Genomic DNA, 24,497 nt, shown 5'->3' on the forward strand with positions numbered 1-24,497 from the left:
ACACACACGGCAGTAGTGTGGCATCCCTGGGAAGAATAAATAACCGCGGCTATGGTTGATATAAACCTGCGGCGGAGGTCTGGACACGCCCCCCTCCTCATTCGGGTTCTTCCTAAATGATACCACATACACACGTTTCCCGTTCCACACTCCAAACTGTGTTTCCCCGCGTCTCTTAGGGATGATTTTGTCACAATACATTGATAGGTAACTTTCAACCTCAGAGTCTGTAATAAATGGACTAAACAAATGAATCGTCAGTACTTTCATTGAAAACTGAAAAGAGGGGATTACTTTCACCCCCTCCAGCTCTACCTTCTCTTTATTTACTTCATAAAGAGCGTAGGCACTTTCACACTGCGAGGCTTTATTAAGCGTAACATCATAAAGTCCTCGAGAAAAAAAAGATTGAAAGCAAAAAAGATGCTCCTTGTCGATCTTCAAGAGCTTACAAATAACATTGAAAATAAATTGAGAATCTTTCACCTGCCGGTGGTCAGGAGCAACCACGAACCTGATGGTGTCCTTCAGCGGATGCTCCTCCGAGAAATAATCATTCGGGTTGCTTGCTTGATTCTCCTTCCTTCCTCCAGGGTTTCTCCTTGTCTCCATGATTTTCCTCTTCTTTTCCAGATACCAAGGAAAATATCACACACGGATCGCAGCCTCCACGAAGTTCGTCCTCCCTCCAACACACCGTCCTCCGTAAAGAAAAGGCACTGCAGCTTTAGCACCGATTCCCAAAAGCAGCACTGGATATCTCCAAAGGCCAAGAATCGGTTCTGCCACCACAGTAACCTTCAGCCCAATGTCACAACCCACTACAGATCGTGCCAAAAGGCCGAGAAGCGATAGCCAGAATTGGTTTCAAACTACGGAGCCACCCAAGGATCCTGAAAAGTCCATTTGTGGAGATGAGCTCCTGGACTCCCGTTAAGAAGACATGTTGTCAACCTCTAGATCCCTTACATGCCTGCACTTTTCGGCTTGCTGCTGCTGCAATCCACGCGTTTTAGATCTGCATAACTCCACCTCTTTAAACACAGCACCTTCACCCCCTGCTGTTCCCACCCGCCTCAACACCGTTGGAAGGGAGGAGAACCAATTAAGGCGGGGGGTGGGGTGGAACGAGCAGCTGTCTACCCTTAGCAGGAGGGCTCCTGATTACATACCTCTCCTGCTGCTGCTGCTGCTGGCTGTCCAGCAGCAGACTGAAGGTGGCTGCTGCTGTGCACAGCTATATAAAGGCTCAGAGCCTATTATGACACGCGCAGCCAGCGTTCCATTGCCACATTCCATCTACTGCAGGCAGGATACCTGGCTGGCTGAATGTCGCTGAGAAGCTCACAGAGACCGCCATAAGCAACAGTTTAACAGAATGCCACAGACTAATCAACCAAACTTTTTGGGTTGGGTTCTCTTTTATAGTCTGCAGGCATTAAATGAAAGAAGTCAGTGTTCCAGCAGAAGGAGACAACGTTTCAGAAAAGGCATTGTAGCAAACCAAAAAAGAAATTTTAAGCGCAGCAGAGTAACCAGCGCACATACCTGTTAGCTCAGGTGAGTTTAAAAGGCTGCTGTTGATAACAAGGGCATTTGCTAAATAGATGGTGTGTGTGCAACAATATACTGAAAGGTCAATTATATTGTGCAGCTTATCTCACCACCTGTAGTTATTTAGGTGAAAGCTCCAAAATGCTTGCCTAATATGTCTGTTTATCCAAAAGGAAGTAAAAAGGGAGAGCTAGAAAGATAGCATTGCATCACATTACATGGCAATGCAATGCACAGTTGCTGAAGTTGAACCAAAATGAGCTTGTAATCTGGCTTCTGCAACTTTGAACATGAAAAATCCAATGAGGAGAAGTAAAGCAAAGCCAAAGAGTCCATCCCAAAATCCGACAAACAAGCAAAATGAACAAAAAACATTGAATTCAATTCTTTCTGATTTTAGAAACTGCATTAAAGAAGGGGTGCACCGGTCCTGGAGATACTGCAATACCAGGTCAATGCGTGGAGTGGACAGAGCAAGCTCTTTTTCCATCTCCCTGTTCTAAAAATCCATTTAATATATGGTCCCCAGATAGGGGACGTATCAGATATTAAACTGATAAGAACAGATACTACACTTGATCTTAGCCAAAAGGCCGAGAAGCGATAACCAGAATTGGTTTCAAACTACGGAGCCACCCAAGGATCCTGAAAAGTCCATTTGTGGAGATGAGCTCCTGGACTCCCGTTAAGAAGACATGTTGTCAACCTCTAGATCCCTTACATGGCTGCACTTTTCGGCTTGCTGCTGCTGCAATCCACGCGTTTTAGATCTGCATAACTCCACCTCTTTAAACACAGCACCTTCACCCCCTGCTGTTCCCACCCGCCTCAACACCGTTGGAAGGGAGGAGAACCAATTAAGGCGGGGGGTGGGGTGGAACGAGCAGCTGTCTACCCTTAGCAGGAGGGCTCCTGATTACATACCTCTCCTGCTGCTGCTGCTGCTGGCTGTCCAGCAGCAGACTGAAGGTGGCTGCTGCTGTGCACAGGTATATAAAGGCTCAGAGCCTATTATGACACGCGCAGCCAGCGTTCCATTGCCACATTCCATCTACTGCAGGCAGGATACCTGGCTGGCTGAATGTCGCTGAGAAGCTCACAGAGACCGCCATAAGCAACAGTTTAACAGAATGCCACAGACTAATCAACCAAACTTTTTGGGTTGGGTTCTCTTTTATAGTCTGCAGGCATTAAATGAAAGAAGTCAGTGTTCCAGTAGAGGGAGACAACGTTTCAGAAAAGGCATTGTAGCAAACCAAAAAAGAAATTTTAAGCGCAGCAGAGTAACCAGCGCACATACCTGTTAGCTCAGGTGAGTTTAAAAGGCTGCTGTTGATAACAAGGGCATTTGCTAAATAGATGGTGTGTGTGCAACAATATACTGAAAGGTCAATTATATTGTGCAGCTTATCTCACCACCTGTAGTTATTTAGGTGAAAGCTCCAAAATGCTTGCCTAATATGTCTGTTTATCCAAAAGGAAGTAAAAAGGGAGAGCTAGAAAGATAGCATTGCATCACATTACATGGCAATGCAATGCACAGTTGCTGAAGTTGAACCAAAATGAGCTTGTAATCTGGCTTCTGCAACTTTGAACATGAAAAATCCAATGAGGAGAAGAAAAGCAAAGCCAAAGAGTCCATCCCAAAATCCGACAAACAAGCAAAATGAACAAAAAACATTGAATTCAATTCTTTCTGATTTTAGAAACTGCATTAAAGAAGGGGTGCACCGGTCCTGGAGATACTGCAATACCAGGTCAATGCGTGGAGTGGACAGAGCAAGCTCTTTTTCCATCTCCCTGTTCTAAAAATCCATTTAATATATGGTCCCCAGATAGGGGACGTATCAGATATTAAACTGATAAGAACAGATACTACACTTGATCTTAACCAAAAGGCCGAGAAGCGATAACCAGAATTGGTTTCAAACTACGGAGCCACCCAAGGATCCTGAAAAGTCCATTTGTGGAGATGAGCTCCTGGACTCCCGTTAAGAAGACATGTTGTCAACCTCTAGATCCCTTACATGCCTGCACTTTTCGGCTTGCTGCTGCTGCAATCCACGCGTTTTAGATCTGCATAACTCCACCTCTTTAAACACAGCACCTTCACCCCCTGCTGTTCCCACCCGCCTCAACACCGTTGGAAGGGAGGAGAACCAATTAAGGCGGGGGGTGGGGTGGAACGAGCAGCTGTCTACCCTTAGCAGGAGGGCTCCTGATTACATACCTCTCCTGCTGCTGCTGCTGCTGGCTGTCCAGCAGCAGACTGAAGGTGGCTGCTGCTGTGCACAGGTATATAAAGGCTCAGAGCCTATTATGACATGCGCAGCCAGCGTTCCATTGCCACATTCCATCTACTGCAGGCAGGATACCTGGCTGGCTGAATGTCGCTGAGAAGCTCACAGAGACCGCCATAAGCAACAGTTTAACAGAATGCCACAGACTAATCAACCAAACTTTTTGGGTTGGGTTCTCTTTTATAGTCTGCAGGCATTAAATGAAAGAAGTCAGTGTTCCAGTAGAGGGAGACAACGTTTCAGAAAAGGCATTGTAGCAAACCAAAAAAGAAATTTTAAGCGCAGCAGAGTAACCAGCGCACATACCTGTTAGCTCAGGTGAGTTTAAAAGGCTGCTGTTGATAACAAGGGCATTTGCTAAATAGATGGTGTGTGTGCAACAATATACTGAAAGGTCAATTATATTGTGCAGCTTATCTCACCACCTGTAGTTATTTAGGTGAAAGCTCCAAAATGCTTGCCTAATATGTCTGTTTATCCAAAAGGAAGTAAAAAGGGAGAGCTAGAAAGATAGCATTGCATCACATTACATGGCAATGCAATGCACAGTTGCTGAAGTTGAACCAAAATGAGCTTGTAATCTGGCTTCTGCAACTTTGAACATGAAAAATCCAATGAGGAGAAGAAAAGCAAAGCCAAAGAGTCCATCCCAAAATCCGACAAACAAGCAAAATGAACAAAAAACATTGAATTCAATTCTTTCTGATTTTAGAAACTGCATTAAAGAAGGGGTGCACCGGTCCTGGAGATACTGCAATACCAGGTCAATGCGTGGAGTGGACAGAGCAAGCTCTTTTTCCATCTCCCTGTTCTAAAAATCCATTTAATATATGGTCCCCAGATAGGGGACGTATCAGATATTAAACTGATAAGAACAGATACTACACTTGATCTTAACCAAAAGGCCGAGAAGCGATAACCAGAATTGGTTTCAAACTACGGAGCCACCCAAGGATCCTGAAAAGTCCATTTGTGGAGATGAGCTCCTGGACTCCCGTTAAGAAGACATGTTGTCAACCTCTAGATCCCTTACATGCCTGCACTTTTCGGCTTGCTGCTGCTGCAATCCACGCGTTTTAGATCTGCATAACTCCACCTCTTTAAACACAGCACCTTCACCCCCTGCTGTTCCCACCCGCCTCAACACCGTTGGAAGGGAGGAGAACCAATTAAGGCGGGGGGTGGGGTGGAACGAGCAGCTGTCTACCCTTAGCAGGAGGGCTCCTGATTACATACCTCTCCTGCTGCTGCTGCTGCTGGCTGTCCAGCAGCAGACTGAAGGTGGCTGCTGCTGTGCACAGGTATATAAAGGCTCAGAGCCTATTATGACATGCGCAGCCAGCGTTCCATTGCCACATTCCATCTACTGCAGGCAGGATACCTGGCTGGCTGAATGTCGCTGAGAAGCTCACAGAGACCGCCATAAGCAACAGTTTAACAGAATGCCACAGACTAATCAACCAAACTTTTTGGGTTGGGTTCTCTTTTATAGTCTGCAGGCATTAAATGAAAGAAGTCAGTGTTCCAGCAGAGGGAGACAACGTTTCAGAAAAGGCATTGTAGCAAACCAAAAAAGAAATTTTAAGCGCAGCAGAGTAACCAGCGCACATACCTGTTAGCTCAGGTGAGTTTAAAAGGCTGCTGTTGATAACAAGGGCATTTGCTAAATAGATGGTGTGTGTGCAACAATATACTGAAAGGTCAATTATATTGTGCAGCTTATCTCACCACCTGTAGTTATTTAGGTGAAAGCTCCAAAATGCTTGCCTAATATGTCTGTTTATCCAAAAGGAAGTAAAAAGGGAGAGCTAGAAAGATAGCATTGCATCACATTACATGGCAATGCAATGCACAGTTGCTGAAGTTGAACCAAAATGAGCTTGTAATCTGGCTTCTGCAACTTTGAACATGAAAAATCCAATGAGGAGAAGAAAAGCAAAGCCAAAGAGTCCATCCCAAAATCCGACAAACAAGCAAAATGAACAAAAAACATTGAATTCAATTCTTTCTGATTTTAGAAACTGCATTAAAGAAGGGGTGCACCGGTCCTGGAGATACTGCAATACCAGGTCAATGCGTGGAGTGGACAGAGCAAGCTCTTTTTCCATCTCCCTGTTCTAAAAATCCATTTAATATATGGTCCCCAGATAGGGGACGTATCAGATATTAAACTGATAAGAACAGATTTTTTTTTTTTTTTTCTCCTCAGACGAGGAAATTCCACAGTCTATGGAAACCAGACAAAGGAAAATTCCATCAAAAACAGCTGCGTCAAATCCAATACGCAATTTGCTGTCCCCATCATCATCGGAAATATTTATTTCATATTTCAAAACAACAATAACAAAAATCAAGAGGTACTAACAATATATCTCCACTTTTTAACTTTCCATATTCCCTCCGCATCCACTTCCCCTCTCCTCTTTTTGTCCCATAGGAAACACACATACATCTTCCCCAAAATCACCTTCACACTATCCTTTACAGCAATTTCCTTCCTTTTAAACACATACACATTCCTCACATCCCATAACACTTCCTTTATACATGCAAGCATCAACCACAAGACTCTTTCCTTCGTCCCATCACATATTCCCAAACCAAACATAAACAACTCAAAAGACAACAAATTCACACCACACAATTCTTTACACAAAGGCCCCATTCTCCCAATCACATCTCTAGCATACTGGCAATTCCAAAAAACATGCAACACACTTTCCCTTCCACCACAGCCATTTCTTGGACACATTTCACTCCTCACCAAACCTCTATTCCTCTGAAATTCTCTCACAGGTAATACTCCATGTAAAGACTGCCACACAACTTCACTCTGTTTGTTGGTCATACCACTCATCCGCACTTTCTTCCAAACCTTCTGCACATCACCACCCCTAACCATATTTATTCCACATTCTACCTCTCTACATTCAATCATCCTATACACAGCCTTCTTATTCTCCAGCAATCTCACATCTGCATCACACAGTTCATACCTCACCAAAAACTTATAAACCCACACATACCATACAGGCACCTCAAAAGCAATCGGACATCGCAAATCCCTTTCTTGCCACTTTAAACGAAACAAATACGCTCCAAATAAATACCTACACATAGATGAAAACTTTCCATCCGCCCTAATCACTTTCAAAACAAACACAACGATATTCACACCAAAAAACACGTCCAAATTCGGAAAACCCAAACCACCTTTTTCCACTCTTTTAACCAAAATTTCTCTCCTAGCTCTCTCCATTTTCGAGTTCCACAAAAAAACAAATAAAATTCTATTCAAGCTTCTCATACACATATATCCTGGTGGAAATACTACCGCAATATATAAAAATATTGGCAACACCACACTCTTAACAATTAAAATCTTCCCAAAAAAGGATAAACTCCTCAATTTCCAAAAATTCAACTTCTGCTCAACTTTTCCTTTCGCATCATCCCAACTTTCTTTCCCATCCAAACTCTCTGAAAACTTCACACCCAAAACTTTAATAGGTCCATTCACTACATTCACACCTACATCCCTACTTAAACTTCCGCCTCCAAAACCCTTACACTCACTCTTTTCCCAATTCACTTTAAACGCAGATGCACCACAAAAAATAGACACTAACAACTTCACCCGCCTCACCGAACATTCAGAATCACATAATACACACACGTCATCCATATAACCACTCACCTTCCATTCTTTTCCTCCACCTCCCGGCACTTGCACACCACGAATTACCTTATCTTTCCTCAGCATACACAACAATGGCTCAATTGCACAAATAAATGCTACAGGGGACAAAGGACACCCCTGTCGCACACCCGAAAACACATTCACTTTCCTACCCACATACCCATTCATTAAAACACAGCTATAAACACCCGCATACAAACTTCTCACTCGCCCAACAAAATCAGCCGGAAAACCCATTTTTAACAACACTCTGAACAAAAAACCATGCGACAACCTATCATAAGCCTTTTCAAAATCCAAACTTAACAAAAATACACTCTTCTTACGACCCATGCAATCCCATAGACAATCTCTTAACATACACACACACTCATGAATCCGCCTCCCAGGTACCGCACAACACTGCTCATCCCCAATCACACTCTCTATCACATCACGCATCCTATTAGCCATAAGTTTTGCATAGATTTTATAATCACAATTAAGTAATGTTATTGGCCTCCAATTCCTCAGACTTTTCAAATCCCCTTTCTTAGGAATTAACACAACCAAACCTGCACGCATACTCTCAGTCACCTCCATGTTTCCCCACATATACTTACATACATCCACAAAGTCCTTACCAATCACACCCCACATCACACGATAAAATTCTACTGGGAGGCCATCCTCCCCCGGCGTCTTATTCAAAGCCATACTACACATAACCTTCCATACCTCATCACCAGTCACCTCACCCATCACTCTCTCTCTTTCTGCTTCACTCAACTTACTCTCTAACACACTCAAAACATCATTCTCCAAACATTCATCCCTCTGTTTCACTGCATACAGATCCTCATAAAACTTAGCCACCTCTTCACACATATCCTCTCCACTCACCTCACTTCCATCTGCTCCATACACCACGCTCATACTCTGTTTCTTTCCAAAAACTTTTTTAAAGAAAAACCGAGAACATTTCTCATCCTGCTCCATCTTATCAATCTTTGCCCTAAACACTATGCTTCTCCCTCTCTCCAACAAAAACTCACTAATCTCCTTTTTTACCTCTAAAATATCCTCCTCCACCTCAACTCCTCCTTCCCTTAACTTATACAAAACGCTCAACCGCGCGTTCAGTTTAACAAAACTCTCTCTTTTAATTGCTGCATACTTGTATCCTAAATTTTTAAAGAACATTTTTGTTTGTTTCTTCACCCAGTCCCACCACTCACAAACATTCCCAAACTCATTTTTATGCTTACACCATTCTTCATACCGCCTTTCATACTCCTTTCTCACATCTTCATTCTCTAACAGTTTAACATTTAACTTCCACAATCCTCTCCCAAACACTCCATCAACTTTTATATCCAACTCACACAACATACACACATGATCTGAAAAAAGAACGTTTTCCTGCCTATAATTAACAGAAACCATATTTTTAGAAATAAAACAATAATCCAATCTGGATTGTACCCTACCACTCTCAGAAAAGAAAGTGTTCAACAAAGGATTCATGTTACACACGCGCTGCATATCACACAACCCAAAATCATTCACTAACTCCAATAATGCTTTCCCAGACACATCCACATTCACTCTCCCCACATCACAGTTCATATCACCCACAATTACCACAGGTATTCTTCCTGGAACAAAAAGCTTAATTTTTTCAAATAAATTTTTGCGCTCATTTTTTTCAACTGGCGCATAAACATTAATAACACAAAACTTTACATTCTTGTATACAAAATTAGCAAGGATACATCTCCCCACCTCAATAACCAAATAATCACTCAAAACAACCTCCCTTCCTTTAACCAAAATACCCACACCATCATTCTTATTACATGCACTCCCCGACCACACAGACGCTCCATAAGACCATTCATCCCCTTTCACACCATCCACTACCCCACATTCTTGTAAACAAAAAATAGATGCATTTTGCATAGCTAAAAACTCAAAAATAGCAGCTCTTCTTACTTTACTTTTAAACACTCTTACGTTTTGGGACACTATGGTAAATCCCATAATACTTCTACTCCTTCACCAATTACACAAAGAAATAGCCTTTGGCCTAAACCAAAGCTCACAAGAGGACAAAAAGAAAAAACATTTACAATATTATATGGTGACACTATCCAGCACCACCACTATCCTCCTCCGCCATCAGAACAGAACAGCTGGTTTCCGACCCGCTGGCTTCACCAGCCACACTCCTCATTCTGGCAGTTCTGATCTTCCTCTGAGGCTCACTAAAATCTGCATCATCACTGCCCCCACCATCCTCCCTACGACTCTTCTTTGCACCCCTATCATCCTCCGAAGAAAAATCTTCAATGTTTTCAGGACCCGAAGGGTGTTCAGGACTGTCGGGTTCCGAGATTTGCACTTCACATCCTGTTGCGTCCATTGCCTCTCCAAAAGTCATCATCTCAGGCAGCTCTGCTTCCACCACTTTCCTAGATATTCTCGCAGACACTGCCTTTTTCTCCACCTTTGCCACTTCCCTCCAGAACTCCTTTTCTTCCCTCCGCTTCTTCCTCATTTCTTCAGCAGAAGAAGAACATGGTCTCAGGGACACCTCCTCTGGCGCCGTAGAGGGAGAGGCTCTACCAGTTTCCCGCCTCCTTCCCTCTCTCTCCTCCCTCTCCAATCTTTCCAGCACTTTCAGTGCGCTTGCCATCTGCCTCCTCTCCAGCTCCTCCTCCTTCTGTTCTTTATCAGAACGTCTAGGTGCACTCATAGGACAGTCCTTATACATGTGATCACTACTCCCACAGACATCACAGGACTTGGCCTCTGGACACTGGTTGGCCATATGCCCCTCCTTTCTGCAATTTCGGCAACACTGCCCTTTAAGGCATGTTACCATGGTATGTCCGAAAGAAAAGCATCTACGGCAAAACATGGGCTGGCCTGGGTAAAAGAGGAAACCTCTATGGCCTGCAACGGAAAAATTTGATGGAGGGTGTCTAAAGCCCCCCACACTGTCAGGATCCCTTTTCAATTTCACACGGAATTTATACTGGCAGTTAAAGATTCCTAGACAATTGACTTGCTTCACTCCCTTCCGCACATATTCACAGTAGCAAGAGAGGAAGCACTCCAGCAGCTCAGGGTCTGTAAAAGGGTTATAGACAGTCACAGTCACCTCCTTTTCTTGCAGACCAAACAAAGGTTCCCATCTAACTCCTTCCAAGCAGGGGTCACTAGAGTGACCACGGAGCCATTCAAAGACATTAAGGCAAACATCCTGGTCCATAAAGGTAACGTCATAATTACCTTGACGTGAAAATTCGTTGACACTGAAGATCTCAGAACGTCTTGCTCCAGCTTTGCCTTCAACGATGTCTTGGACAATGAAAACCACGTTGTTCTTGTTCTGGTCAGATGGATCCACGGACAAACGGATGGTGTTCTTCACAAAAGACATCTTGGATTCTGTCGGTATGGAATACCACAGGAAAAAGCAGAAAATCCTCCACAAAAGGGTCCGGATTCCTCCAGGAGACTCGCACCAATCAAGGTACAGTCATACGATCGCAGCCAAAAGGCCGAGAAGCGATAACCAGAATTGGTTTCAAACTACGGAGCCACCCAAGGATCCTGAAAAGTCCATTTGTGGAGATGAGCTCCTGGACTCCCGTTAAGAAGACATGTTGTCAACCTCTAGATCCCTTACATGCCTGCACTTTTCGGCTTGCTGCTGCTGCAATCCACGCGTTTTAGATCTGCATAACTCCACCTCTTTAAACACAGCACCTTCACCCCCTGCTGTTCCCACCCGCCTCAACACCGTTGGAAGGGAGGAGAACCAATTAAGGCGGGGGGTGGGGTGGAACGAGCAGCTGTCTACCCTTAGCAGGAGGGCTCCTGATTACATACCTCTCCTGCTGCTGCTGCTGCTGGCTGTCCAGCAGCAGACTGAAGGTGGCTGCTGCTGTGCACAGGTATATAAAGGCTCAGAGCCTATTATGACACGCGCAGCCAGCGTTCCATTGCCACATTCCATCTACTGCAGGCAGGATACCTGGCTGGCTGAATGTCGCTGAGAAGCTCACAGAGACCGCCATAAGCAACAGTTTAACAGAATGCCACAGACTAATCAACCAAACTTTTTGGGTTGGGTTCTCTTTTATAGTCTGCAGGCATTAAATGAAAGAAGTCAGTGTTCCAGCAGAAGGAGACAACGTTTCAGAAAAGGCATTGTAGCAAACCAAAAAAGAAATTTTAAGCGCAGCAGAGTAACCAGCGCACATACCTGTTAGCTCAGGTGAGTTTAAAAGGCTGCTGTTGATAACAAGGGCATTTGCTAAATAGATGGTGTGTGTGCAACAATATACTGAAAGGTCAATTATATTGTGCAGCTTATCTCACCACCTGTAGTTATTTAGGTGAAAGCTCCAAAATGCTTGCCTAATATGTCTGTTTATCCAAAAGGAAGTAAAAAGGGAGAGCTAGAAAGATAGCATTGCATCACATTACATGGCAATGCAATGCACAGTTGCTGAAGTTGAACCAAAATGAGCTTGTAATCTGGCTTCTGCAACTTTGAACATGAAAAATCCAATGAGGAGAAGAAAAGCAAAGCCAAAGAGTCCATCCCAAAATCCGACAAACAAGCAAAATGAACAAAAAACATTGAATTCAATTCTTTCTGATTTTAGAAACTGCATTAAAGAAGGGGTGCACCGGTCCTGGAGATACTGCAATACCAGGTCAATGCGTGGAGTGGACAGAGCAAGCTCTTTTTCCATCTCCCTGTTCTAAAAATCCATTTAATATATGGTCCCCAGATAGGGGACGTATCAGATATTAAACTGATAAGAACAGATACTACACTTGATCTTAGCCAAAAGGCCGAGAAGCGATAACCAGAATTGGTTTCAAACTACGGAGCCACCCAAGGATCCTGAAAAGTCCATTTGTGGAGATGAGCTCCTGGACTCCCGTTAAGAAGACATGTTGTCAACCTCTAGATCCCTTACATGCCTGCACTTTTCGGCTTGCTGCTGCTGCAATCCACGCGTTTTAGATCTGCATAACTCCACCTCTTTAAACACAGCACCTTCACCCCTGCTGTTCCCACCCGCCTCAACACCGTTGGAAGGGAGGAGAACCAATTAAGGCGGGGGGTGGGGTGGAACGAGCAGCTGTCTACCCTTAGCAGGAGGGCTCCTGATTACATACCTCTCCTGCTGCTGCTGCTGCTGGCTGTCCAGCAGCAGACTGAAGGTGGCTGCTGCTGTGCACAGGTATATAAAGGCTCAGAGCCTATTATGACACACGCAGCCAGCGTTCCATTGCCACATTCCATCTACTGCAGGCAGGATACCTGGCTGGCTGAATGTCGCTGAGAAGCTCACAGAGACCGCCATAAGCAACAGTTTAACAGAATGCCACAGACTAATCAACCAAACTTTTTGGGTTGGGTTCCCTTTTATAGTCTGCAGGCATTAAATGAAAGAAGTCAGTGTTCCAGCAGAAGGAGACAATGTTTCAGAAAAGGCATTGTAGCAAACCAAAAAAGAAATTTTAAGCGCAGCAGAGTAACCAGCGCACATACCTGTTAGCTCAGGTGAGTTTAAAAGGCTGCTGTTGATAACAAGGGCATTTGCTAAATAGATGGTGTGTGTGCAACAATATACTGAAAGGTCAATTATATTGTGCAGCTTATCTCACCACCTGTAGTTATTTAGGTGAAAGCTCCAAAATGCTTGCCTAATATGTCTGTTTATCCAAAAGGAAGTAAAAAGGGAGAGCTAGAAAGATAGCATTGCATCACATTACATGGCAATGCAATGCACAGTTGCTGAAGTTGAACCAAAATGAGCTTGTAATCTGGCTTCTGCAACTTTGAACATGAAAAATCCAATGAGGAGAAGAAAAGCAAAGCCAAAGAGTCCATCCCAAAATCCGACAAACAAGCAAAATGAACAAAAAACATTGAATTCAATTCTTTCTGATTTTAGAAACTGCATTAAAGAAGGGGTGCACCGGTCCTGGAGATACTGCAATACCAGGTCAATGCGTGGAGTGGACAGAGCAAGCTCTTTTTCCATCTCCCTGTTCTAAAAATCCATTTAATATATGGTCCCCAGATAGGGGACGTATCAGATATTAAACTGATAAGAACAGATACTACACTTGATCTTAGCCAAAAGGCCGAGAAGCGATAACCAGAATTGGTTTCAAGTACGGAGCCACCCAAGGATCCTGAAAAGTCCATTTGTGGAGATGAGCTCCTGGACTCCCGTTAAGAAGACATGTTGTCAACCTCTAGATCCCTTACATGCCTGCACTTTTCGGCTTGCTGCTGCTGCAATCCACGCGTTTTAGATCTGCATAACTCCACCTCTTTAAACACAGCACCTTCACCCCCTGCTGTTCCCACCCGCCTCAACACCGTTGGAAGGGAGGAGAACCAATTAAGGCGGGGGGTGGGGTGGAACGAGCAGCTGTCTACCCTTAGCAGGAGGGCTCCTGATTACATACCTCTCCTGCTGCTGCTGCTGCTGGCTGTCCAGCAGCAGACTGAAGGTGGCTGCTGCTGTGCACAGGTATATAAAGGCTCAGAGCCTATTATGACACGCGCAGCCAGCGTTCCATTGCCACATTCCATCTACTGCAGGCAGGATACCTGGCTGGCTGAATGTCGCTGAGAAGCTCACAGAGACCGCCATAAGCAACAGTTTAACAGAATGCCACAGACTAATCAACCAAACTTTTTGGGTTGGGTTCTCTTTTATAGTCTGCAGGCATTAAATGAAAGAAGTCAGTGTTCCAGCAGAAGGAGACAACGTTTCAGAAAAGGCATTGTAGCAAACCAAAAAAGAAATTTTAAGCGCAGCAGAGTAACCAGCGCACATACCTGTTAGCTCAGGTGAGTTTAAAAGGCTGCTGTTGATAACAAGGGCATTTGCTAAATAGATGGTGTGTGTGCAACAATATACTGAAAGGTCAATTATATTGTGCAGCTTATCTCACCACCTGTAGTTATTTAGGTGAAAGCTCCAAAATGCTTGCGTAATATGTCTGTTTATCCAAAAGGAAGTAAAAAGGGAGAGCTAGAAAGATAGCATTGCATCACATTACATGGCAATGCAATGCACAGTTGCTGAAGTTGAACCAAAATGAGCTTGTAATCTGGCTTCTGCAACTTTGAACATGAAAAATCCAATAAGGAGAAGAAAAGCAAAGCCAAAGAGTCCATCCCAAAATCCGACAAACAAGCAAAATGAACAAAAAACATTGAATTCAATTCTTTCTGATTTTAGAAACTGCATTAAAGAAGGGGTGCACCGGTCCTGGAGATACTGCAATACCAGGTCAATGCGTGGAGTGGACAGAGCAAGCTCTTTTTCCATCTCCCTGTTCTAAAAATCCATTTAATATATGGTCCCCAGATAGGGGACGTATCAGATATTAAACTGATAAGAACAGATACTACACTTGATCTTAGCCAAAAGGCCGAGAAGCGATAACCAGAATTGGTTTCAAACTACGGAGCCACCCAAGGATCCTGAAAAGTCCATTTGTGGAGATGAGCTCCTGGACTCCCGTTAAGAAGACATGTTGTCAACCTCTAGATCCCTTACATGCCTGCACTTTTCGGCTTGCTGCTGCTGCAATCCACGCGTTTTAGATCTGCATAACTCCACCTCTTTAAACACAGCACCTTCACCCCCTGCTGTTCCCACCCGCCTCAACACCGTTGGAAGGGAGGAGAACCAATTAAGGCGGGGGGTGGGGTGGAACGAGCAGCTGTCTACCCTTAGCAGGAGGGCTCCTGATTACATACCTCTCCTGCTGCTGCTGCTGCTGGCTGTCCAGCAGCAGACTGAAGGTGGCTGCTGCTGTGCACAGGTATATAAAGGCTCAGAGCCTATTATGACACGCGCAGCCAGCGTTCCATTGCCACATTCCATCTACTGCAGGCAGGATACCTGGCTGGCTGAATGTCGCTGAGAAGCTCACAGAGACCGCCATAAGCAACAGTTTAACAGAATGCCACAGACTAATCAACCAAACTTTTTGGGTTGGGTTCTCTTTTATAGTCTGCAGGCATTAAATGAAAGAAGTCAGTGTTCCAGCAGAAGGAGACAACGTTTCAGAAAAGGCATTGTAGCAAACCAAAAAAGAAATTTTAAGCGCAGCAGAGTAACCAGCGCACATACCTGTTAGCTCAGGTGAGTTTAAAAGGCTGCTGTTGATAACAAGGGCATTTGCTAAATAGATGGTGTGTGTGCAACAATATACTGAAAGGTCAATTATATTGTGCAGCTTATCTCACCACCTGTAGTTATTTAGGTGAAAGCTCCAAAATGCTTGCGTAATATGTCTGTTTATCCAAAAGGAAGTAAAAAGGGAGAGCTAGAAAGATAGCATTGCATCACATTACATGGCAATGCAATGCACAGTTGCTGAAGTTGAACCAAAATGAGCTTGTAATCTGGCTTCTGCAACTTTGAACATGAAAAATCCAATGAGGAGAAGAAAAGCAAAGCCAAAGAGTCCATCCCAAAATCCGACAAACAAGCAAAATGAACAAAAAACATTGAATTCAATTCTTTCTGATTTTAGAAACTGCATTAAAGAAGGGGTGCACCGGTCCTGGAGATACTGCAATACCAGGTCAATGCGTGGAGTGGACAGAGCAAGCTCTTTTTCCATCTCCCTGTTCTAAAAATCCATTTAATATATGGTCCCCAGATAGGGGACGTATCAGATATTAAACTGATAAGAACAGATACTACACTTGATCTTAGCCAAAAGGCCGAGAAGCGATAACCAGAATTGGTTTCAAACTACGGAGCCACCCAAGGATCCTGAAAAGTCCATTTGTGGAGATGAGCTCCTGGACTCCCGTTAAGAAGACATGTTGTCAACCTCTAGATCCCTTACATGCCTGCACTTTTCGGCTTGCTGCTGCTGCAATCCACGCGTTTTAGATCTGCATAACTCCACCTCTTTAAACACAGCACCTTCACCCCCTGCTGTTCCCACCCGCCTCAACACCGTTGGAAGGGAGGAGAACCAATTAAGGCGGGGGGTGGGGTGGAACGAGCAGCTGTCTACCCTTAGCAGGAGGGCTCCTGATTACATACCTCTCCTGCTGCTGCTGCTGCTGGCTGTCCAGCAGCAGACTGAAGGTGGCTGCTGCTGTGCACAGGTATATAAAGGCTCAGAGCCTATTATGACACGCGCAGCCAGCGTTCCATTGCCACATTCCATCTACTGCAGGCAGGATACCTGGCTGGCTGAATGTCGCTGAGAAGCTCACAGAGACCGCCATAAGCAACAGTTTAACAGAATGCCACAGACTAATCAACCAAACTTTTTGGGTTGGGTTCTCTTTTATAGTCTGCAGGCATTAAATGAAAGAAGTCAGTGTTCCAGCAGAAGGAGACAACGTTTCAGAAAAGGCATTGTAGCAAACCAAAAAAGAAATTTTAAGCGCAGCAGAGTAACCAGCGCACATACCTGTTAGCTCAGGTGAGTTTAAAAGGCTGCTGTTGATAACAAGGGCATTTGCTAAATAGATGGTGTGTGTGCAACAATATACTGAAAGGTCAATTATATTGTGCAGCTTATCTCACCACCTGTAGTTATTTAGGTGAAAGCTCCAAAATGCTTGCCTAATATGTCTGTTTATCCAAAAGGAAGTAAAAAGGGAGAGCTAGAAAGATAGCATTGCATCACATTACATGGCAATGCAATGCACAATTGCTGAAGTTGAACCAAAATGAGCTTGTAATCTGGCTTCTGCAACTTTGAACATGAAAAATCCAATGAGGAGAAGAAAAGCAAAGCCAAAGAGTCCATCCCAAAATCCGACAAACAAGCAAAATGAACAAAAAACATTGAATTCAATTCTTTCTGATTTTAGAAACTGCATTAAAGAAGGGGTGCACCGGTCCTGGAGATACTGCAATACCAGGTCAATGCGTGGAGTGGACAGAGCAAGCTCTTTTTCCATCTCCCTGTTCTAAAAATCCATTTAATATATGGTCCCCAGATAGGGGACGTATCAGATATTAAACTGATAAGAACAGATACTACACTTGATCTTAGCCAAAAGGCCGAGAAGCGATAACCAGAATTGGTTTCAAACTACGGAGCCACCCAAGGATCCTGAAAAGTCCATTTGTGGAGATGAGCTCCTGGACTCCCGTTAAGAAGACATGTTGTCAACCTCTAGATCCCTTACATGCCTGCACTTTTCGGCTTGCTGCTGCTGCAATCCACGCGTTTTAGATCTGCATAACTCCACCTCTTTAAACACAGCACCTTCACCCCTGCTGTTCCCACCCGCCTCAACACCGTTGGAAGGGAGGAGAACCAATTAAGGCGGGGGGTGGGGTGGAACGAGCAGCTGTCTACCCTTAGCAGGAGGGCTCCTGATTACATACCTCTCCTGCTGCTGCTGCTGCTGGCTGTCCAGCAGCAGACTGAAGGTGGCTGCTGCTGTGCACAGGTATATAAAGGCTCAGAGCCTATTATGACACACGCAGCCAGCGTTCCATTGCCACATTCCATCTACTGCAGGCAGGATACCTGGCTGGCTGAATGTCGCTGAGAAGCTCACAGAGACCGCCATAAGCAACAGTTTAACAGAATGCCACAGACTAATCAACCAAACTTTTTGGGTTGGGTTCCCTTTTATAGTCTGCAGGCATTAAATGAAAGAAGTCAGTGTTCCAGCAGAAGGAGACAATGTTTCAGAAAAGGCATTGTAGCAAACCAAAAAAGAAATTTTAAGCGCAGCAGAGTAACCAGCGCACATACCTGTTAGCTCAGGTGAGTTTAAAAGGCTGCTGTTGATAACAAGGGCATTTGCTAAATAGATGGTGTGTGTGCAACAATATACTGAAAGGTCAATTATATTGTGCAGCTTATCTCACCACCTGTAGTTATTTAGGTGAAAGCTCCAAAATGCTTGCCTAATATGTCTGTTTATCCAAAAGGAAGTAAAAAGGGAGAGCTAGAAAGATAGCATTGCATCACATTACATGGCAATGCAATGCACAGTTGCTGAAGTTGAACCAAAATGAGCTTGTAATCTGGCTTCTGCAACTTTGAACATGAAAAATCCAATGAGGAGAAGAAAAGCAAAGCCAAAGAGTCCATCCCAAAATCCGACAAACAAGCAAAATGAACAAAAAACATTGAATTCAATTCTTTCTGATTTTAGAAACTGCATTAAAGAAGGGGTGCACCGGTCCTGGAGATACTGCAATACCAGGTCAATGCGTGGAGTGGACAGAGCAAGCTCTTTTTCCATCTCCCTGTTCTAAAAATCCATTTAATATATGGTCCCCAGATAGGGGACGTATCAGATATTAAACTGATAAGAACAGATACTACACTTGATCTTAGCCAAAAGGCCGAGAAGCGATAACCAGAATTGGTTTCAAGTACGGAGCCACCCAAGGATCCTGAAAAGTCCATTTGTGGAGATGAGCTCCTGGACTCCCGTTAAGAAGACATGTTGTCAACCTCTAGATCCCTTACATGCCTGCACTTTTCGGCTTGCTGCTGCTGCAATCCACGCGTTTTAGATCTGCATAACTCCACCTCTTTAAACACAGCACCTTCACCCCCTGCTGTTCCCACCCGCCTCAACACCGTTGGAAGGGAGGAGAACCAATTAAGGCGGGGGGTGGGGTGGAACGAGCAGCTGTCTACCCTTAGCAGGAGGGCTCCTGATTACATACCTCTCCTGCTGCTGCTGCTGCTGGCTGTCCAGCAGCAGACTGAAGGTGGCTGCTGCTGTGCACAGGTATATAAAGGCTCAGAGCCTATTATGACACGCGCAGCCAGCGTTCCATTGCCACATTCCATCTACTGCAGGCAGGATACCTGGCTGGCTGAATGTCGCTGAGAAGCTCACAGAGACCGCCATAAGCAACAGTTTAACAGAATGCCACAGACTAATCAACCAAACTTTTTGGGTTGGGTTCTCTTTTATAGTCTGCAGGCATTAAATGAAAGAAGTCAGTGTTCCAGCAGAAGGAGACAACGTTTCAGAAAAGGCATTGTAGCAAACCAAAAAAGAAATTTTAAGCGCAGCAGAGTAACCAGCGCACATACCTGTTAGCTCAGGTGAGTTTAAAAGGCTGCTGTTGATAACAAGGGCATTTGCTAAATAGATGGTGTGTGTGCAACAATATACTGAAAGGTCAATTATATTGTGCAGCTTATCTCACCACCTGTAGTTATTTAGGTGAAAGCTCCAAAATGCTTGCGTAATATGTCTGTTTATCCAAAAGGAAGTAAAAAGGGAGAGCTAGAAAGATAGCATTGCATCACATTACATGGCAATGCAATGCACAGTTGCTGAAGTTGAACCAAAATGAGCTTGTAATCTGGCTTCTGCAACTTTGAACATGAAAAATCCAATGAGGAGAAGAAAAGCAAAGCCAAAGAGTCCATCCCAAAATCCGACAAACAAGCAAAATGAACAAAAAACATTGAATTCAATTCTTTCTGATTTTAGAAACTGCATTAAAGAAGGGGTGCACCGGTCCTGGAGATACTGCAATACCAGGTCAATGCGTGGAGTGGACAGAGCAAGCTCTTTTTCCATCTCCCTGTTCTAAAAATCCATTTAATATATGGTCCCCAGATAGGGGACGTATCAGATATTAAACTGATAAGAACAGATACTACACTTGATCTTAGCCAAAAGGCCGAGAAGCGATAACCAGAATTGGTTTCAAACTACGGAGCCACCCAAGGATCCTGAAAAGTCCATTTGTGGAGATGAGCTCCTGGACTCCCGTTAAGAAGACATGTTGTCAACCTCTAGATCCCTTACATGCCTGCACTTTTCGGCTTGCTGCTGCTGCAATCCACGCGTTTTAGATCTGCATAACTCCACCTCTTTAAACACAGCACCTTCACCCCCTGCTGTTCCCACCCGCCTCAACACCGTTGGAAGGGAGGAGAACCAATTAAGGCGGGGGGTGGGGTGGAACGAGCAGCTGTCTACCCTTAGCAGGAGGGCTCCTGATTACATACCTCTCCTGCTGCTGCTGCTGCTGGCTGTCCAGCAGCAGACTGAAGGTGGCTGCTGCTGTGCACAGGTATATAAAGGCTCAGAGCCTATTATGACACGCGCAGCCAGCGTTCCATTGCCACATTCCATCTACTGCAGGCAGGATACCTGGCTGGCTGAATGTCGCTGAGAAGCTCACAGAGACCGCCATAAGCAACAGTTTAACAGAATGCCACAGACTAATCAACCAAACTTTTTGGGTTGGGTTCTCTTTTATAGTCTGCAGGCATTAAATGAAAGAAGTCAGTGTTCCAGCAGAAGGAGACAACGTTTCAGAAAAGGCATTGTAGCAAACCAAAAAAGAAATTTTAAGCGCAGCAGAGTAACCAGCGCACATACCTGTTAGCTCAGGTGAGTTTAAAAGGCTGCTGTTGATAACAAGGGCATTTGCTAAATAGATGGTGTGTGTGCAACAATATACTGAAAGGTCAATTATATTGTGCAGCTTATCTCACCACCTGTAGTTATTTAGGTGAAAGCTCCAAAATGCTTGCCTAATATGTCTGTTTATCCAAAAGGAAGTAAAAAGGGAGAGCTAGAAAGATAGCATTGCATCACATTACATGGCAATGCAATGCACAGTTGCTGAAGTTGAACCAAAATGAGCTTGTAATCTGGCTTCTGCAACTTTGAACATGAAAAATCCAATGAGGAGAAGAAAAGCAAAGCCAAAGAGTCCATCCCAAAATCCGACAAACAAGCAAAATGAACAAAAAACATTGAATTCAATTCTTTCTGATTTTAGAAACTGCATTAAAGAAGGGGTGCACCGGTCCTGGAGATACTGCAATACCAGGTCAATGCGTGGAGTGGACAGAGCAAGCTCTTTTTCCATCTCCCTGTTCTAAAAATCCATTTAATATATGGTCCCCAGATAGGGGACGTATCAGATATTAAACTGATAAGAACAGATACTACACTTGATCTTAGCCAAAAGGCCGAGAAGCGATAACCAGAATTGGTTTCAAACTACGGAGCCACCCAAGGATCCTGAAAAGTCCATTTGTGGAGATGAGCTCCTGGACTCCCGTTAAGAAGACATGTTGTCAACCTCTAGATCCCTTACATGCCTGCACTTTTCGGCTTGCTGCTGCTGCAATCCACGCGTTTTAGATCTGCATAACTCCACCTCTTTAAACACAGCACCTTCACCCCCTGCTGTTCCCACCCGCCTCAACACCGTTGGAAGGGAGGAGAACCAATTAAGGCGGGGGGTGGGGTGGAACGAGCAGCTGTCTACCCTTAGCAGGAGGGCTCCTGATTACATACCTCTCCTGCTGCTGCTGCTGCTGGCTGTCCAGCAGCAGACTGAAGGTGGCTGCTGCTGTGCACAGGTATATAAAGGCTCAGAGCCTATTATGACACGCGCAGCCAGCGTTCCATTGCCACATTCCATCTACTGCAGGCAGGATACCTGGCTGGCTGAATGTCGCTGAGAAGCTCACAGAGACCGCCATAAGCAACAGTTTAACAGAATGCCACAGACTAATCAACCAAACTTTTTGGGTTGGGTTCTCTTTTATAGTCTGCAGGCATTAAATGAAAGAAGTCAGTGTTCCAGCAGAAGGAGACAACGTTTCAGAAAAGGCATTGTAGCAAACCAAAAAAGAAATTTTAAGCGCAGCAGAGTAACCAGCGCACATACCTGTTAGCTCAGGTGAGTTTAAAAGGCTGCTGTTGATAACAAGGGCATTTGCTAAATAGATGGTGTGTGTGCAACAATATACTGAAAGGTCAATTATATTGTGCAGCTTATCTCACCACCTGTAGTTATTTAGGTGAAAGCTCCAAAATGCTTGCCTAATATGTCTGTTTATCCAAAAGGAAGTAAAAAGGGAGAGCTAGAAAGATAGCATTGCATCACATTACATGGCAATGCAATGCACAATTGCTGAAGTTGAACCAAAATGAGCTTGTAATCTGGCTTCTGCAACTTTGAACATGAAAAATCCAATGAGGAGAAGAAAAGCAAAGCCAAAGAGTCCATCCCAAAATCCGACAAACAAGCAAAATGAACAAAAAACATTGAATTCAATTCTTTCTGATTTTAGAAACTGCATTAAAGAAGGGGTGCACCGGTCCTGGAGATACTGCAATACCAGGTCAATGCGTGGAGTGGACAGAGCAAGCTCTTTTTCCATCTCCCTGTTCTAAAAATCCATTTAATATATGGTCCCCAGATAGGGGACGTATCAGATATTAAACTGATAAGAACAGATACTACACTTGATCTTAGCCAAAAGGCCGAGAAGCGATAACCAGAATTGGTTTCAAACTACGGAGCCACCCAAGGATCCTGAAAAGTCCATTTGTGGAGATGAGCTCCTGGACTCCCGTTAAGAAGACATGTTGTCAACCTCTAGATCCCTTACATGCCTGCACTTTTCGGCTTGCTGCTGCTGCAATCCACGCGTTTTAGATCTGCATAACTCCACCTCTTTAAACACAGCACCTTCACCCCTGCTGTTCCCACCCGCCTCAACACCGTTGGAAGGGAGGAGAACCAATTAAGGCGGGGGGTGGGGTGGAACGAGCAGCTGTCTACCCTTAGCAGGAGGGCTCCTGATTACATACCTCTCCTGCTGCTGCTGCTGCTGGCTGTCCAGCAGCAGACTGAAGGTGGCTGCTGCTGTGCACAGGTATATAAAGGCTCAGAGCCTATTATGACACACGCAGCCAGCGTTCCATTGCCACATTCCATCTACTGCAGGCAGGATACCTGGCTGGCTGAATGTCGCTGAGAAGCTCACAGAGACCGCCATAAGCAACAGTTTAACAGAATGCCACAGACTAATCAACCAAACTTTTTGGGTTGGGTTCCCTTTTATAGTCTGCAGGCATTAAATGAAAGAAGTCAGTGTTCCAGCAGAAGGAGACAACGTTTCAGAAAAGGCATTGTAGCAAACCAAAAAAGAAATTTTAAGCGCAGCAGAGTAACCAGCGCACATACCTGTTAGCTCAGGTGAGTTTAAAAGGCTGCTGTTGATAACAAGGGCATTTGCTAAATAGATGGTGTGTGTGCAACAATATACTGAAAGGTCAATTATATTGTGCAGCTTATCTCACCACCTGTAGTTATTTAGGTGAAAGCTCCAAAATGCTTGCCTAATATGTCTGTTTATCCAAAAGGAAGTAAAAAGGGAGAGCTAGAAAGATAGCATTGCATCACATTACATGGCAATGCAATGCACAGTTGCTGAAGTTGAACCAAAATGAGCTTGTAATCTGGCTTCTGCAACTTTGAACATGAAAAATCCAATGAGGAGAAGAAAAGCAAAGCCAAAGAGTCCATCCCAAAATCCGACAAACAAGCAAAATGAACAAAAAACATTGAATTCAATTCTTTCTGATTTTAGAAACTGCATTAAAGAAGGGGTGCACCGGTCCTGGAGATACTGCAATACCAGGTCAATGCGTGGAGTGGACAGAGCAAGCTCTTTTTCCATCTCCCTGTTCTAAAAATCCATTTAATATATGGTCCCCAGATAGGGGACGTATCAGATATTAAACTGATAAGAACAGATACTACACTTGATCTTAGCCAAAAGGCCGAGAAGCGATAACCAGAATTGGTTTCAACTACGGAGCCACCCAAGGATCCTGAAAAGTCCATTTGTGGAGATGAGCTCCTGGACTCCCGTTAAGAAGACATGTTGTCAACCTCTAGATCCCTTACATGCCTGCACTTTTCGGCTTGCTGCTGCTGCAATCCACGCGTTTTAGATCTGCATAACTCCACCTCTTTAAACACAGCACCTTCACCCCCTGCTGTTCCCACCCGCCTCAACACCGTTGGAAGGGAGGAGAACCAATTAAGGCGGGGGGTGGGGTGGAACGAGCAGCTGTCTACCCTTAGCAGGAGGGCTCCTGATTACATACCTCTCCTGCT

General features: G+C 44.4%; 14 non-coding genes across 14 annotated transcripts; all 14 read right to left on the reverse strand.

Moving 5' to 3' along the window:
- Window positions 1–1,968: 1,968 nt before the first annotated feature.
- Window positions 1,969–2,159, reverse strand: LOC141178811 (U2 spliceosomal RNA). Its single transcript, XR_012254885.1, has one exon. It is a non-coding gene; the product is annotated as a U2 spliceosomal RNA (small nuclear RNA).
- Window positions 2,160–3,274: 1,115 nt separating this feature from the next.
- On the reverse strand, window positions 3,275–3,465 carry LOC141179586 (U2 spliceosomal RNA). The gene has a single exon (XR_012255587.1). It is a non-coding gene; the product is annotated as a U2 spliceosomal RNA (small nuclear RNA).
- Window positions 3,466–4,580: 1,115 nt separating this feature from the next.
- On the reverse strand, window positions 4,581–4,771 carry LOC141179587 (U2 spliceosomal RNA). The gene has a single exon (XR_012255588.1). It is a non-coding gene; the product is annotated as a U2 spliceosomal RNA (small nuclear RNA).
- Window positions 4,772–5,886: 1,115 nt separating this feature from the next.
- LOC141179856 (U2 spliceosomal RNA) lies at window positions 5,887–6,078 on the reverse strand. Its single transcript, XR_012255808.1, has one exon. It is a non-coding gene; the product is annotated as a U2 spliceosomal RNA (small nuclear RNA).
- A 6,151-nt stretch (window positions 6,079–12,229) lies between these two features.
- LOC141178812 (U2 spliceosomal RNA) lies at window positions 12,230–12,420 on the reverse strand. The gene has a single exon (XR_012254886.1). It is a non-coding gene; the product is annotated as a U2 spliceosomal RNA (small nuclear RNA).
- A 1,114-nt stretch (window positions 12,421–13,534) lies between these two features.
- On the reverse strand, window positions 13,535–13,725 carry LOC141178813 (U2 spliceosomal RNA). Its single transcript, XR_012254887.1, has one exon. It is a non-coding gene; the product is annotated as a U2 spliceosomal RNA (small nuclear RNA).
- Window positions 13,726–14,839: 1,114 nt separating this feature from the next.
- Window positions 14,840–15,030, reverse strand: LOC141178814 (U2 spliceosomal RNA). The gene has a single exon (XR_012254888.1). It is a non-coding gene; the product is annotated as a U2 spliceosomal RNA (small nuclear RNA).
- Window positions 15,031–16,145: 1,115 nt separating this feature from the next.
- LOC141178815 (U2 spliceosomal RNA) lies at window positions 16,146–16,336 on the reverse strand. The gene has a single exon (XR_012254889.1). It is a non-coding gene; the product is annotated as a U2 spliceosomal RNA (small nuclear RNA).
- A 1,115-nt stretch (window positions 16,337–17,451) lies between these two features.
- On the reverse strand, window positions 17,452–17,642 carry LOC141178817 (U2 spliceosomal RNA). Its single transcript, XR_012254890.1, has one exon. It is a non-coding gene; the product is annotated as a U2 spliceosomal RNA (small nuclear RNA).
- A 1,114-nt stretch (window positions 17,643–18,756) lies between these two features.
- Window positions 18,757–18,947, reverse strand: LOC141178818 (U2 spliceosomal RNA). The gene has a single exon (XR_012254891.1). It is a non-coding gene; the product is annotated as a U2 spliceosomal RNA (small nuclear RNA).
- Window positions 18,948–20,061: 1,114 nt separating this feature from the next.
- LOC141178820 (U2 spliceosomal RNA) lies at window positions 20,062–20,252 on the reverse strand. Its single transcript, XR_012254893.1, has one exon. It is a non-coding gene; the product is annotated as a U2 spliceosomal RNA (small nuclear RNA).
- A 1,115-nt stretch (window positions 20,253–21,367) lies between these two features.
- On the reverse strand, window positions 21,368–21,558 carry LOC141178821 (U2 spliceosomal RNA). The gene has a single exon (XR_012254894.1). It is a non-coding gene; the product is annotated as a U2 spliceosomal RNA (small nuclear RNA).
- A 1,115-nt stretch (window positions 21,559–22,673) lies between these two features.
- Window positions 22,674–22,864, reverse strand: LOC141178822 (U2 spliceosomal RNA). The gene has a single exon (XR_012254895.1). It is a non-coding gene; the product is annotated as a U2 spliceosomal RNA (small nuclear RNA).
- A 1,114-nt stretch (window positions 22,865–23,978) lies between these two features.
- Window positions 23,979–24,169, reverse strand: LOC141178823 (U2 spliceosomal RNA). Its single transcript, XR_012254896.1, has one exon. It is a non-coding gene; the product is annotated as a U2 spliceosomal RNA (small nuclear RNA).
- Window positions 24,170–24,497: the final 328 nt, after the last annotated feature.

This window comes from Phyllobates terribilis, unplaced genomic scaffold, assembly GCF_046119375.1.
Source record: "Phyllobates terribilis strain yellow unplaced genomic scaffold, ASM4611937v1 Scaffold_30__1_contigs__length_15301838, whole genome shotgun sequence".
Lineage (NCBI taxonomy): Eukaryota > Metazoa > Chordata > Amphibia > Anura > Dendrobatidae > Phyllobates > Phyllobates terribilis.